This window comes from Rhodnius prolixus, unplaced genomic scaffold, assembly GCF_049639745.1.
Source record: "Rhodnius prolixus isolate KJV_2025 unplaced genomic scaffold, Rpr scaffold_24, whole genome shotgun sequence".
Classification (NCBI taxonomy): domain Eukaryota; kingdom Metazoa; phylum Arthropoda; class Insecta; order Hemiptera; family Reduviidae; genus Rhodnius; species Rhodnius prolixus.
This window is the reverse complement of record NW_027411637.1, coordinates 1,378,420-1,389,837: the sequence shown is the minus strand read 5'-3', so window position 1 is coordinate 1,389,837 and position 11,418 is coordinate 1,378,420.

Sequence of the window (11,418 nt, the reverse complement as noted above, 5' to 3'; positions counted from 1 at the left end):
GCCACATGACAAAGAAGAAAGCGAGGAAATGGCTAAACCATAGAATTCCATCAAAGGAAACGGCCAGAGGAAAAATGAAGCTCCCTCAAGAGAAGTACCAGGTGCGAAATCAAACATACGAGCACGTGGAGAGTTGGTCACTTTGTGATGTTACACAATAATAACATAAAAAAGATTGTAAGATCTATTGTATTTACCAATTGACAGACATGTTGACCGAAGACGAATATATAGCATCCCATAGGCTAAATAGGCTAAACTGTATTAAAAAAAAATGAAATCGGTATGAATACCATTGTTTATCCCCAAAGACGTGAAGGTTGGATCGCCCTGTACTACTTTATGGAGAACGTTACCAATTTAATAAAACCGTTGATTTGTGAGGTTTTCAAATGGCTTGTGATTTCAAGTGGCTAATTATCAATTACATAAGATATATTATGATGTTCATTTCCTATGTATTCCGAAAAAATATTTTGTTTTTTCATTCATTTTTTCTTTTATGGTGTGCCTATTTTAGTAACACATATTTTTGTTAATTGGTTACCTAGTTATGTGAATATCAGTGGTTTATTTGTAGGTATGTGTATTTTAATACCTATCCTTTCCAAGTTAAAGAGTCAATAACAGATATATATTTTTTAATCTAGTTTTTTTTTCATTGACGTTTCATTTATTTATTACTGTTATAAGTGCGAATGCTTACAACCTGTGGCGGGACGCGATGAACGTGCACACAATGTATAATATACATGTGCCCAAGAGGTAACTCAGTAATAATAAACAATAAAATACTGAATAGATGCAGAAAGTAAGAATGAATTACATTCAGATAGTTTGGTTTCGAAGCAAATGACACTGGCAGCACAGATTGTGGAAAATATTAGCGAAGCGCTCCAAAAGAAGGGAAGCGTAGGAGAAATTTGGTTCACTAGAAAGCACCAACAACTCGAACACAAAGTCGCGTAGTTGCGATCGGTAGCAGCGTTATAGGCGGAATGAATAAAACAAGGATGTGACCACATAATCTAAACGGAAGTAGAGTTTGGTAAAGTGAGAACCAAAAAAGTTCCCAAAAAAAAAGGTTTAAGTAACAAAATATTTAGCGGAAACTTGAAAGGATAAGAGAGCGGAAGGGTTGAGAGAAAGAGATAAAAGCGAGCCGACAGACATTGTGTACGATCTAACAAGTATGTTAGCTAATATCTCCTTGGTACTATTGAAAGAAAGGGCTGTTTTTCAAATTACCTGTCTTGGATTGGACTTAATTAAAACTGTCCGGTAGGACAGTTGTGTAAGGGTTGATCGTCAAAAACTGCATAAAAAAGAGTAACGTTGAAAAAATATTAGATTATTTAGGTTTGCCTATTTAAAAACTGATTGTAATTAATTATGAATAAGACTGATTTTTGTTATAAATCCAATTGAAAAAGTGATTTAGGTGATTTATTTAGATTTAAAAGTGATTTTGAATGCATACCTTATGTCGTTTCATGAATGTATTTGTATGTCAATTACTGGTCCCACCCCATGTCAAACACTGGTTCCTCCGAAAATTCGGTATGTCAATTACTGGGTCATTGACATACTTACAAATAAAATCATTTTTGGTTGACATAAAGATCGAATTTACTGCTTTTAAAATATTAATAAAATAAAATACATCCTACTGGAGCGGTACAATTTTACAACCTACACCTGGAGCCAAAATAACGGAAGTTATTCTATCTTAAATTCGAATTTTTTCTTAAGCAGTCAATTACTGGTCCCTTCACCCTACTTGACACGCTAATATCTCGCTTAGTATGGCGGTAAAAACGAAATAAACTTTTTATATTAATAAAATAGTTATTTTAAATTTGTAGGTAAAAGAAAAATACTATTATTTGCTGTAATAGATATGTATTTCTAGACAAATTATCAACCCATCAACCGCTGGTGGATGCTGGCAGTTAGTTACTTTAGTTGACGTAGAGATGCGCTGCTGGCGTCAGTATGTCAGTAACAGTTTTTCTTTAATAACTTCTTTAATATTGCGGCACAAAGGATGAAACTTGGTGAATCGCCGGCACAAACGAGGCCAAAGAGAATAACAAAAAAAAATTTTTGAAAAATCTCAAAGACAAGCGAAATCGCATGTCCAACTTCCGTCAAGTTGGTATGGCCTCTTTAAATCCTTAATAACTTTTTTAATTTTTGAGCTAAATGGATGAAATTTTGAAAAAGGACGGCACAAACGATTGGTAAAAAGAAATTTTCAAAAACCTCAAAAAATAAAAAGTGGCCATACCAACATGACATGCAAATATCACGCTTAATAATGCGGCACAAACGATGAAATTTGGCGAATCAGCGGTACAAACGAGGCCAAAGAGATTGGCAAAAAGAAATTTTGAAAAAATTCAAAAAAAAAAGTTATAACAATTTTTGTCATATTACATTAAAATGCGAATATCTCGCCTAAAAATGCGGCACAAACGACGAAACTTACTGAATCGCCGGCACAAACAAAGCCTAAAAGAATTGTGAAAAGAAATTTTGAAAAAACTCAAAAATAAAAAGTGGCCATACCAACTTGACTTGCGAATAACTCGCATATTAATGCGGCATAAACGATGAAATTTGGCGAATCAGCGGCACAAATGAGGCCAAAGAGATTGGCAAAATGAAATTTAGAAAAAGTTCAAAAAAAAGTTATATCAATTTTTGTCATATTAAATTGACATGCGAATATCTCGCCTAAAAATGCGGCACAAACGATGAAACTTGGTGAATCGCCGGCACAAACGAAGCCCAAACGAATGGTAAAAAGAAATTTTGAAAAAACTCAAAAATAAAAAGTGGCCATACTAAGTTGACATGCGAATATCTCGCGTAATAATGCGGCACAAACGATTAAACTCGAAGAATCGCTAGCAGAAACAAGGCCAAAGAGATTGGGGAAAAGAAATTTTGAAAAAATTCAAAATATGAAATGTTATATAAATTTTTCTCATATTTACTTGACACGCTAATATCTCGCTTAGTATGGCGGTAAAAACGAAAAAAACTTTTTATATTACTAAAATAGTTATTTTAAATTTGTAGGTAAAAGAAAAATACTATTATTTGCTATAATAAATATGTATTTATAGACAAATTATCAACCCATCAACCGCTGGTGGATGCTGGCAGTTAGTTACTTTAGTTGACGTAGAGATGCGCTGCTGGCGTCAGTATGTCAGTAACAGTTTTTCTTTAATAACTTCTTTAATATTGCGGCACAAAGGATGAAACTTGGTGAATCGCCGGCACAAACGAGGCCAAAGAGAATAACAAGAAAAATTTTTGAAAAATCTCAAAGACAAGCGAAATCGCATGTCCAACTTCCGTCAAGTTGGTATAGCCACTTTAAATCCTTAATAACTTTTTTAATTTTTGAGCTAAATGGCTGAAATTTTGAAAAAGGACGGCAAAAACGATTGGTAAAAAGAAATTTTCAAAAACCTCAAAAAATAAAAAGTGGCCATTCCAACATGACATGAAATATCTCGCCTAAAAATGCGGCACAAACGATGTAGCTTGGTGAATCGCTGGCACAACCGAAGCCTAAAAGAATGGTAAAAAGAAATTTAGAAAAAACTCAAAAATAAAAAGTGGCTATACCAAATTGACATGCGAATATCACGCTTAATAACGCGGCACAAACGATGAAATTTGGCGAATCAGCGGTACAAACGAGGCCAAAGAGATTGGCAAAAAGAAATTTTAAAAAAATTCAAAAAAAAAAGTTATATCAATTTTTGTCATAATAAATTGACATGCGAATATCTCGCCTAAAAATGCGGCACACACGATGAAACTTGGTGAATCGCCGGCACAAACGAAGCCAAAGAGATTGGCAAAAAGAAATTTTAAAAAATTCAAAATATGAAATGTTATATAAATTTTTCTCATATTTACTTGACACGCTAATATCTCGCTTAGTATGGCGGTAAAAACGAAATAAACTTTTTATATTACTAAAATAGTTATTTTAAATTTGTAGGTAAAAGAAAAATATTATTATTTGCTGTAATAGATATGTATTTATAGACAAATTATCAACCCATCAACCGCTGGTGGATGCTGGCAGTTAGTTACTTTAGTTGACGTAGAGATACGCTGCTGGCGTCAGTATGTCAGTAACAGTTTTTCTTTAATGACTTCTTTAATATTGCGGCACAAAGGATGAAACTTGGTGAATCGCCGGCACAAACGAGGCCAAAGAGAATAACAAAAAATATTTTTGAAAAATTTCAAAGACAAGCGAAATCGCATGTCCAACTTCCGTCAAGTTGGTATGGCCACTTTAAATCCTTAATAACTTTTTTAATTTTTGAGCTAAATGGCTGAAATTTTGAAAAAGGACGGCACAAACGATTGGTAAAAAGAAATTTTCAAAAACCATAAAAAATAAAAAGTGGCCATACCAATTTGACATGCGAATATCTCGCCTAAAAATGTGGCACAAACGATGAAACTTACTGAATCGCCGGCACAAACGAAGCCTAAAAGAATGGTGAAAAGAAATTTTGAAAAAACTCAAAAATAAAAAGTGCCGATACCAACTTGACTTGCGAATATCTCGCTGAATAATGCGGCACAACCGTTGAAATTTGGCGAATCAGCGGCACAAATGAGGCTAAAGAGATTGGCAAAATGAAATTTTGAAAAAGTTCAAAAAAAAAGTTATATCAATTTTTGTCATATTAAATTGACATGCGAATCTCTCGCCTAAAAATGCCGCACAAACGATGAAACTTGTTGAATCGCCGGCACAAACGAAGCCTAAACGAATGGTAAAAAGAAATTTTGAAAAAACTCAAAAATAAAAAGTGGCCATACTAACTTGACATGCGAATATCTCGCGTAATTATGTGGCACAAACGATGAAACTCGACGAATCGCTAGCAGAAACAAGGCCAAAGAGATTGGTAAAAAGAAATTTTCAAAAACCTTAAAAAATAAAAAGTGGACATTCCAACATGACATGAAATATCTCGCCTAAAAATGCAGCACAAACGATGAAGCTTGGTGAATCGCTGGCACAACCGAAGCCTAAAAGAATGGTAAAAAGAAATTTAGAAAAAACTTAAAAATAAAAAGTGGCTATACCAAATTGACATGCGAATATCACGCTTAATAATGCGGCACAAACGATGAAATTTGGCGAATCAGCGGTACAAACGAGGCCAAAGAGATTGGCAAAAAGAAATTTTGAAAAAATTCAAAAAAAAAAGTTATAACAATTTTTGTCATATTAAATTGACATGCGAATATCTCGCCTAAAAATGCGGCACAAACGATGAAACTTACTGCATCACCGGCACAAACGAAGCCTAAAAGAATGGTGAAAAGAAATTTTGAAAAAACTCAAAAATAAAAAGTGGCCATACCAAATTGACTTGCGAATATCTCGCTGAATAATCTGGCACAAACGATGAAATTTGGCGAATCAGCGGCACAAATGAGGCCAAAGAGATTGGCAAAATGAAATTTTGAAAAAGTTCAAAAAAAAAGTTATATCAATTTTTGTCATATTAAATTGACATGCGAATATCTCGCCTAAAAATGCAGCACAAACGATGAAACTTGGTGATTCCCCGGCACAAACGAAGCCTATTAGAATAGTAAAATGAAATTTTGATAAAATTCAAAATATGAAATGTTATATAAATTTTTCTCATATTTAATTGACACGCTAATATCTCGCTTAGTATGGCGGTAAAAACGAAAAAAACTTTTTATATTCCTAAAATAGTTATTTTAAATTTGTAGGTAAAAGAAAAATACTATTATATGCTGAAATAGATATGTATTTATAGACAAATTATCAACCCATCAACCGCTGGTGTATGCTGGCAGTTAGTTACTTTAGTTGACGTAGAGTTGCGCTGCTGGCGTCAGTATGTAGTAACAGTTTTTCTTTAATAACTTCTTTAATATTGCAACACAAAGTATGAAACATGGTGAATCGCCGGCACAAACGAGGCCAAAGAGAATAACAAAAAAAAATTTTGAAAAATCTCAAATACAAGCGAAATCGCATGTCCAACTTCCGTCAAGTTGGTATGGCCACTTTATATCCTTAATAACTTTTACAATTTATGAGCTAAATGGCGGAAAGTTTGGGAAAGGACGGCACAAACGCGGCACTAACGATTGGTAAAAAGAAATTTTCAAAAACCTCAAAAAATAAAAAGTGGCCATCCCAAATTGACATGCCAATATCTCGCCTAAAAATGCGGCACAAACGATGAAACATAGTGAATCGCCGGCACAAACGAAGCCTAAAAGAATGGTGAAATAAAATTTTGAAGAAACTCAAAAATAAAAAGTGGCCATACCAACTTGATATGCGAATATCACGCTTAATAATGCAGCACAAACGATGAAATTTGGCGAATCAGCGGCACAAATGAGGCCAAAGAGATTGGCAAAATGAAATTTTGAAAAAGTTCAAAAAAAAAGTTATATCAATTTTTGTCATATTAAATTGACATGCGAATATCTCGCCTAAAAATGCAGTACAAACGATGAAACTTCGTGATTCCCCGGGACAAACGAAGCCTAATAGAATGGTAAAAATAAATTTTGAAAATACTCAAAAATAAAAAGTGGCCATACCAACTTGACATGCAAAAATCTCGCTTAATAATGCGGCACAAAAGATGAAATTTGGCGAATCAGCGGCACAAACGAGGCCAAAGAGGTTGGCAAAAAGAAATTTTGAAAAAGTTCAAAAAAAAGTTATATCATTTTTTGTCATATTAAATTGACATGCGAATATCTCGCCTAAAAATGCGGCTCAAACGATGAAACATGGTGAATCGCCGGCACAAACGAAGCCCAAACGAATGGTAAAATGAAATTTTGAAAAAACTCAAAAATAAAAAGTGGCCATACAAACTTGACATGCGAATATCTCGCGTAATAATGCGGCACAAACGATGAAACTCGAAGAATCGCTAGCAGAAAGAAGGCCAAAGAGATTGGTGAAAAGAAATTTTGAAAAAATTCAAAATATGAAACTTATATTAATTTTTCTCATATTTACTTGACACGCTTATATCTCGCTTGGTATGGCGGTAAAAACGAAAAAAAATTTTATATTACTAAAATAGTTATTTGTAAATTTGTAGGTAAAAGAAAAATACTATTATTTGCTGTAATAGATATGGATTTATAGACAAACCCATCAACCGCTGGTGTATGCTGGCAGTTAGTTACTTTAGTTGACGTAGAGTTACGCTGCTGGCGTCAGTATGTCAGTAACAGTTTTTCTTTAATAACTTTAATATTGCGGCACAAACGATGAAACTTGGTGAATCGCCGGCACAAACGAGGCCAAAGAGAATAACAAAAAAAAATTTTGGCAAAATGAAATTTTGAAAAAGTTCAAAAAAAAAAGTTATATCAATTTTTGTCATATTAAATTGACATGCGAATATCTCGCCTAAAAATGCATCACAAAAGATGAAACTTGGTGATTCCTCGACACAAACGAAGCCCAAACGAATGGTTAAAAGAAATTTTGAAAAAACTCAAAAATAAAAAGTGGCCATACAAACTTGAAATGCGAATATCTCGCGTAATAATGCGGCACAAACGATGAAACTCGAAGAATCGCTAGCAGAAACAAGGCAAAAGAGATTGGCAAAAAGAAATTTTGAATAAATTCAAAATATGAAACTCATATTAATTTTTCTCATATTTACTTGACACGCTTATATCTCGCTTGGTATGGCGGTGAAAACGGAAAAAACTTTTTATATTACTAAAATAGTTATTTGTAAATTTGTAGTTAAAAGAAAAATACTATTATTTGCTGTAATAGATATGTATTTATAGACAAATTATCAACCCATCAACCGCTGGTGTATGCTGGCAATTAGTTACTTTAGTTGACGTATAGTTGCGCTGCTGGCGTCAGTATGTCAGTAACAGTTTTTCTTTAATAACTTCTTTAATATTGCGGCACAAACGATGAAACTTGGTGAATCGCCGGCACAAACGAGGCAAAAGAGAATAACAAAAAAAATTTTGAAAAATCTCAAATACAAGCGAAATCGCATGTCCAACTTCCGACAAGTTGGTATGGCCACTTTAAATCCTTAATAACTTTTTCAATTTTTGAGCTAAATGGCTGAAATTTTGGGAAAGGACGGCACAAACGATTGGTAAAAAGAAATTTTCAAAAACCTAAAAAAATAAAAAGTGGCCATTCCAAATTGACATGCCAATATCTCGCCTAAAAATGCGGCACAAACGATGAAACTTACTGCATCACCGGCACAAACGAAGCCTAAAAGAATGGTGAAAAGAAATTTTGAAAAAACTCAAAAATAAAAAGTGGCCATACCAAATTGACTTGCGAATATCTCGCTGAATAATGCGGCACAAACGATGAAATTTGGCGAATCAGCGGCACAAATGAGGCCAAAGAGATTGGCAAAATGAAATTTTGAAAAAGTTCAAAAAAAAAAGTTATATCAATTTTTGTCATATTAAATTGACATGCGAATATCTCGCCTAAAAATGCAGCAGAAACGATGAAACTTGGTGATTCCCCGGCACAAACGAAGCCTATTAGAATGGTAAAATGAAATTTTGAAAACATTCAAAATATGAAATGTTATATAAATTTTTCTCATATTTACTTGACACGCTAATATCTCGCTTAGTATGGCGGTAAAAACGAAAAAAACTTTTTATATTACTAAAATAGTTATTTTAAATTTGTAGGTAAAAGAAAAATACTATTATTTGCTGTAATAGATATGTATTTATTGACAAATTATCAACCCATCAACCGCTGGTGGATGCTGGCAGTTAGTTACTTTAGTTGACGTAGAGATGCGCTGCTGGCGTCAGTATGTCAGTAACAGTTTTTCTTTAATAACTTCTTTAATATTGCGGCACAAAGGATGAAACTTGGTGAATCGCCGGCACAAACGAGGCCAAAGAGAATGGCAAAAAAAAAATTTCGAAAAATCTCAAAGACAAGCGAAATCGCATGTCCAACTTCAGTCAAGTTGGTATGGCCACTTTAAATCCTTAATAACTTTTTTAATTTTTGAGCTAAATAACTGAAATTTTGAAAAAGGACGGCACAAACGATTGGTAAAAAGAAATTTTCAAAAACCTCAAAAAATAAAAAGTTGCCATACCAACTTGACATGCGAATATAACGCTTAATAATGCGGCACAAACGATGAAATTTGGCGAATCAGCGGTACAAGCGAGGACAAAGAGATTGGTAAAATGAAATTTTGAAGAAATTAAAAAAAAAAGTTATATCAATTTTTGTCATATTAAATTGACATGCGAATATCTCGCCTAAAAATGCGGCACAAACGATGAAACTTGGTGAATCGCCGGCACAAACGAAGCCCAAACGAATGGTAAAAAGAAATTTTGAAAAAACTCAAAAATAAAAAGTGGCCATACAAATTGATATGCGAATATCTCGCGTAATAATGTGGCACAAACGATGAAACTCGAAGAATCGCTAGCAGAAACAAGGCAAAAGAGATTGGCAAAAAGAAATTTTGAAAAAATTCAATATATGAAACTTATATTAATTTTTCTCATTTTTACTTGACACGCTTATATCTCGCTTGGTATGGCGGTAAAAACGAAAAAAACTTTTTATATTACTAAAATAGTTATTTGTAAAGTTGTAGGTAAAAGAAAAATACTGTAATATGCTGTAATAGATATGTATTTATAGATAAATTACCAACCCATCAACCGCTGGTTTATACTGGCAGTTAGTAACTTTAGTTGACGTAGAGATGCGCTGCTGGCGTCAGTATATCAGTAACAGTTTTTCTTTAATAACTTCTTTAATATTGCGGCACAAACGATGAAACTTGGTGAATCGCCGGCACAAACGAGGCCAAAGAGAATGGCAAAAAAAAATTTTGAAAAATCTCAAAGACAAGCGAAATCGCATGTCCAACTTCCGTCAAGTTAGTATGGCCACTTTAAATCCTTAATAACTTCTTCAATTTTGGAGCTAAATGGCTGAAATTTTGGAAAAGGTCGGCACAAACGCGGCACAAAGATTGGTAAAAAGAAATTTTCAAAAACCTAAAAAAATAAAAAGTGGCCATTCCAACTTGACATGGCAATATCTCGCCTAAAAATGCGGCACACACGATGAAACTTGGTGAATCGATGGCACAACCGAAGCCTAAAAGACTGGTAAAAAGAAATTTTGAAAAAACTCAAAAATAAAAAGTGGCCATACCAACTTGACATGCGAATATCACGCTTAATAATGCGGCACAAACGATGAAATTTGGCGAATCAGCGGTACAAACGAAGCCAAAGTGATTGGCAAAAAGAAATTTAGAAAAAATTCAAAAAAAAAAGTTATATCAATTTTTGTCATATTAAATTGACATGCGAATATCTCGCCTAAAAATGCGGCACAAACGATGAAACTTGGTGAATCGCCGGCACACGAAGCCTAATAGAATGGTAAAAAAAAATTTTGAAAAAACCCAAAATCAAAAAATGGCTATACCAAATTGACATGCGAATATCTCGCCTAATAATGCGGCACAAACGATGAAACTCAAAGAATCGATAGCAGAAACCTGGCCAAAGAGATTGGCAAAAAGAAATTTTGAAAAACTCCAAAAAAAAGTTATATCAATTTTTGTCATATTAAATTGACATGCGAATACCTCGCCTAAAAATGCGGCACAAACGATGAAACTTGGTGAATCGTCGGCACAAACGAAGCCCAAACGAATGGTAAAAAGAAATTTTGAAATAACTCAAAAATGAAAAGTGGCCTTACCAACTTGACATGCGAATAACTCGCGTAATAATGCGGCACAAACGATGAAACTCGAAGAATCAGCGGTACAAACGAGGACAAAGAGATTGGTAAAATGAAATTTTGAAGAAATTAAAAAAAAAAAGTTATATCAATTTTTGTCATATTAAATTGACATGCAAATATCTCGCCTAAAAATGCGGCAGAAACGATGAAACTTAGTGAATCGCCGGCACAAACGAAGCCTAAAAGAATGGTGAAAAGAAATTTTGAAGAAACTCAAAAATAAAAAATGGCCATACCAAATTGACTTGCGAATATCTCGCTTAATAATGCGGCACAAACGATGAAATTTGGCGAATCAGCGGCACAAATGAGGCCAAAGAGATTGGCAAAATGAAATTTTGAAAAACTTCAAAAAAAAAGTTATATCAATTTTTGTCATATTAAATTGACATGCGAATATCTCGCCTAAAAATGCAGCACAAACGATGAAACTTGGTGATTCCCCGGCACAAACGAAGCCTAATAGAATGGTAAAATGAAATTTTGAAAAATCTCAAAAATAAAAAGTGGTTATACCAACTTGACATGCGAAAATCTCG